This window comes from Gasterosteus aculeatus, chromosome 8 (genome assembly GCF_964276395.1).
Source record: "Gasterosteus aculeatus chromosome 8, fGasAcu3.hap1.1, whole genome shotgun sequence".
Classification (NCBI taxonomy): domain Eukaryota; kingdom Metazoa; phylum Chordata; class Actinopteri; order Perciformes; family Gasterosteidae; genus Gasterosteus; species Gasterosteus aculeatus.
In genome coordinates this window covers 9,132,573-9,137,770 of record NC_135695.1, presented here as the reverse complement: position 1 = coordinate 9,137,770, position 5,198 = coordinate 9,132,573, and the positions used below count along the sequence as shown (strand labels likewise).

Genomic DNA, 5,198 nt, shown 5'->3' with positions numbered 1-5,198 from the left:
GCTGCAGGTGGATTTGTGATGCATGAGGATAATCAGAGTCTAATGAAGACTCATAGGTAAGCAATGCAAAGATCCAGTAACACCGGGAATCAGGAATCAGGAATCAGGAAACTTTTATTGCCAAAATATGTCAAACATACAAGGAATTTGTCTTGGCGGTTGGTGCGTGACAGTAGACAGTGTGACAAAAGACAACAAGACAGCAGTGCACAAGTAATAAAATAAGGTAAAATAAAATGCTAATGCAATGGGTTAGTAGAATAAGGCTGTGGGTTAGTATAAAACAAGAGAATAAAGTTAAAGTTAAAAATAAAAAATATTAAAAAAGTTTAAAAATATTACGCATAAAGTGCACGTTAGCGAAGTGACAAAGTGACGAGTGACGACAAAGTGAAAAATGACAGTTAAATTGACATGTGCAGTATGAAGGGGAGTGACCGGTGGAATGTTATAGTCAGTCAGTGGGGGACCGGCTCTGTTGATGAGCCCGACTGCCGACGGGAAGAAACTGTTGGCGTTGAGGTCGGGAGGTCTTGGTCCTGATGGACCTCAGCCTCCTGCCAGATGGAAGGGGCACAAACAGGTTTTGTCCTGGGTGAGAGGGGTCGGCTACGATCTTTTTAGCTCGCTTCAGAGACCTGGAAGCGAACAAGTCCTGCAGGGACGGCAGATTGCAGCCGATCACCCTCTCTGCAGAGCGGATGACCCGCTGCAGCCTGCCCTTGTCCTTGCCTGTGGCTGCAGCGTACCAGACGGTGATGGAGGAGCAGAGGATGGACTCCATGATGGCCGTGTAGAAGTGGACCATCATCGTCTTTGGCAGGTTGAATTTCTTCAGCTGCCTCAGAAAGAACAACCTCTGCTGAGCCTTCTTGGTGATGGAGCTGATGTTCAGCTCCCACTTGAGGTCCTGGGTGATGATGGAGCCCAGGAAACGGAAGGAATCCACAATAGTGATGGGGGAGTCACACAACACAGGGTGATGGGGGAGGGTGGGGCTCTGTTCCGCCGGAAATCCACAACCATCCCCACTGTCTTTAGAGCGTTGAGCTCCAGGTTGTTCGGACTGCACCACGACACCAGATGGTCACCTGTAGGCGGACTCGTCCTCACCAGAGATCAGTCCAATGAGGGTGGTGTCATCCGCAAACTTCAGGAGCTTGACGGACTGGTGACTGGAGGTGCAGCTGTTGGTGTACAGGGAGAAGAGCAGAGGGGAAGAACGCAGCCTTGGGGGGAACCGGTGCTGATGGTCCGAGAGGCTGAGACATGTTTCCCCAGCTTCACATTCTACAGATTTGTTTAGGGTGAGGACATTTTAATGGAACACACACACACACACACACACAAACGCGCGCACACGCAACGATGTAAAGGAGCTATAAACAGTAATAATGCCCCAGAATTCTTTATGGGAACAGTCTCCTGTTGCTTAGTTGTAATTATCCTTTAATATGGACCCTGATGTCGTCTCTGCTTTCGCCTGCGATGTCTCACACACACACCCATGCGTACAGCGCATACAAAGTTTATCTGTCTCTCAAACACACACACACACACACACACACACAGCATTGCTCTGTGCATCATTACACTCACTGTATTGCCTTACACAGGTAGAAACCTGAAGACTGTGTTAAGCTGTTTAAGACTCTTTTAGCTTCATTAAGACAGACAGAGCTCAGTCAGACAAAGTAGCTTTCACTGAGGCCCACAGTCTGCCCCATTCAGTCATGGATAATTTAACACGGACCAAATGTCAAGTGATTTTCAACTTTTACTTTGATTCTAATCCATTCTTTTCCTCCTCCGATACATTCTATTCTATTCTTTTCTATTTTGTCCTCTTCTAGTCTCTGTCAAAGTCTTAACACAAATGTGCAGACTGAGAAATGCTCTGGCAGCCAATGTCAATCATCTCGCCTGTTTGTGGAAATCACACCTGAGGGCCAAAAAACAAGCGCTCTGCAAGTGGTTTCACGTGTCTCTATTACGCCCGAGGAGACGCTGATTTAACTTCAGAAGCCGCTCGGAGAAGCGCCAGAAATTAAAAGTGAGGGGAATTATCTGACAGGAACACTCCCTGTGATCAGACACAAGTCGGTGTTCTCTGTTGCTGCGGTTGTTTTATTGTGGTTTCGAAAGCACGCCAGGGATGAAACTGCTTTTGGATTCATCTTAAAATATGATTTTCAGGAAATATCCTGTTTTGCACAAGTCAAACATGTATTACTCTACATTTCACTTTTTTTATATGTTGTTATTCTTTCCTTATTTCAGATTTCCTCAACAGAGGAATGTGAAACAACTCAATATGCTGACATCTACTGTGAAATGAACCTCCTTTCTTAATAATGTCTGATGTTGTAAACGTTATATCATAGAATTCGAAGAAAAAAAAACCCCACCTGAACCTGATTTTCAAGAAATTCAATACCCAAATGACCCAGATAGATTTATGTTTGCTGAATCTGCCTGCTGCTTCTTTAGCAACTAAAGAAACAAAAAAAAGAGAGGGGGTGTTACGCGCTGCTGTGACAGCATTCTGCCATCAGGGGGCACTGCAACTTCACCGCCGCACAAGGAGCACAGAGTGCAGCGACAAAGACCGAAAGTGTGACAGAGGAAAAACAAGTGGGGGAAATAGTTGGGAGGACAAAAACTATGGGAAAGGGATGTGAATAAGCCACGTGACAGCCAGTAAGGGAGATCGATGAGTAGGGGGGTCCAGGGCACAGGAGACACTCTATCCGGTCCTTCAGCTTCACGGGGGACACTTCATCCAATGCATGTCCTCTGTGTAAGAGAGAAAAAGGGTTTCGTGTGGATAAAGATGTAACATTTTTATTTTGTTAGATTCTGATGTACAACATTTGTATTTTATTAGGTTAGGTAGTATATTGACAAAAAAGGAGGTATGTGGCCTCAGTGAACTACATTCGTACCACATGTCCTTGTCTCCACTTGGACTTGACCTTTAAAGTTGTTGTCTTCAAGCTTTGACTGGCCGAATCTGAACTCACCAAACATCTCATTCAGGCGAAACTGCTCACTGCAGCAACAGTGACCTACAAAGGGTGAACGGCACAAAAACAGCCAGAACGCCAACATAACAACCAACAGCGAAAGAGATCGTCAAAGTACCAGAGTAAGTAGTTACGTTGAGTTTAATTATAGAACTGACTATACGGTTCTGAAGATATTAGAAATATATGATTGTGTAACTAGGAATACATCATTGATCAGTTCCAAGATGGCTACAATTTTTCTCATCCTGATTCTGATATTTTTGACACACATATCTGACAAAGAGGAGCACTCTTTATGAATAAAGTTTAGTTTACTAATAAGCCTTTGAAAACAAATTCATAATTTTAACTATGTATGCGTGTGTGTGTTTGTGTGGAGTAACATACAAGAAGACGGTATTGCACAACAAAAGTTGTGTAACCAATGATTACTTTTGGATGGATTTGGCTGTAGTTGAACAAATTATTAGTGCAACATGGAGAATTTAGGTTACAGGGTTTTCTAAAGATCAACGCCAACGTATGAAACTTAAGAAATCTTGACCTCTGCTGCTTTATACAGTATAATAGTATTTATACAATATACTGTACGGAACTTTTATCTTCCCATTGAGGTTGTATAATACCAAATAAAGAGTTTTGTTACCAACACACACTAACTTTTTTGTAAAAAAATAAAAAACATTTGCATTTTCCCTAATAACACAAATCACAGTGCCACAATAAAATGAAACAAAGTGGCAATTTCCATGTTATAACGGAAATGGACAGAACAAAAGTAAGGCGACAAAAGAAAGACTAAGAGGAGGAAGGGAAGAAGAAAGAGACACATATCAAAAAAGCGACATTGGGTGAGCGAGTCAAAAGCCTGGAAGTGCTTTCTTAGCTGTTGTGAATGTGTGTATGTGAACGCGTGCGTGTGTGTGTGTGTGTATGTGAACGCGTGCGTGTGAGTGTGTGTGTGTGTTCAGGGGCTCGAGAAGTGGGCAAAAAACATCTGTGACTGCAGTGATGTCATTGAGAAGGGCGGCAAGAGAGGAGCAATTAACCATCATAAACACACACACACACACACACACACACACACACACACACACACACACACACACAGCAGCAGTGTGGGACACAACAGAGCTGTAAAAACAGGGCCAGCTTGCGGCCAGTCAGTCCGTTACCCATGATGCCTTGGTGCTGGATGGTTGTCACTAGGTTCCGGTCGGCGTGGCAACAAAGCTTATTAATCTGCTGATGGAGGGCCAGCTGCAGAGGTGGCAGACACACTCTGATACACACACACACACACACACACACACACATGCACGCACAGACACACACACACACACTAGCTTTGTACACAAATGAACGTGCACATTCACACAAACGCACATCTAAAACAAGCACAAGTGACTATTTACTGCAATTCCATTTTAGCGCTGTTACACAACTTTTACCGCGCACACACACACACACACACACACACACACACACAGACATTCTTGCGGTCTTGCTCACCTCTTCATCACTGCTGGTCCTAAGTCAAACCTGTGAAGGTCAACACTCAGTGTGACACTTAATCATTTCTCTATACACACTAAAACAACAAGCATCCCACACGCACACACTCCCCCCCCCACATTGCTCAACATTTCAGAGTGGTTTTACGATTACACACAGAAACATAGTCTGAATATATGTGCGTCTATTTGGTCTGCGTTTGTGTTCCTCATTTCTTAGTTTTTCTCCAACTTTAATGCCGTTCCCCCAGCATATCCTTGGTGGTTGCCTGGAGACGGGGATTTTAGCAAGGCCCCTTGGTTCATTCCCACACAGCCCTCTGGTGTGTGTGAGCGTGTGTGAGTCATGTGTGCGTATGTGTGAGTGTGTGTGTGTGTGAGTGTGTGTGTGTGTGTGTGTGTGTGTGTGTGTGTGTGCATGCATGTTGAAAGGATATTTCTCCCCTTTGCCTTTTGAATCATTCTCAGTGTGAAGCAGCTCCCCGTGGAGACAGTATGGGTGGGCAGAGAGGAGGAGGTGAGGGAGGTGAAGAGGAAGAAGAGGAGAAGGAAAGAGGAGAGGAGGGAAGTGACAAGAAAGCAGAAGGCTGAGTAAAGCAGGAGGGATGGAGTGAAAGAAGGAACGGAGAAAAAGAGGAAGAGGAGCTGGGCAGTA

At 44.5% G+C, this 5,198-nt stretch overlaps 1 long non-coding RNA gene across 1 annotated transcript; it reads right to left on the bottom strand.

Moving 5' to 3' along the window:
* Positions 1-1,830: 1,830 nt before the first annotated feature.
* Positions 1,831-3,125, bottom strand: LOC120824485 (uncharacterized). The gene is made up of 2 exons (XR_005712959.2): positions 2,946-3,125; positions 1,831-2,796 (listed from the first exon to the last, which is right to left on the bottom strand). It is a non-coding gene; the product is annotated as an uncharacterized LOC120824485 (long non-coding RNA).
* Positions 3,126-5,198: the final 2,073 nt, after the last annotated feature.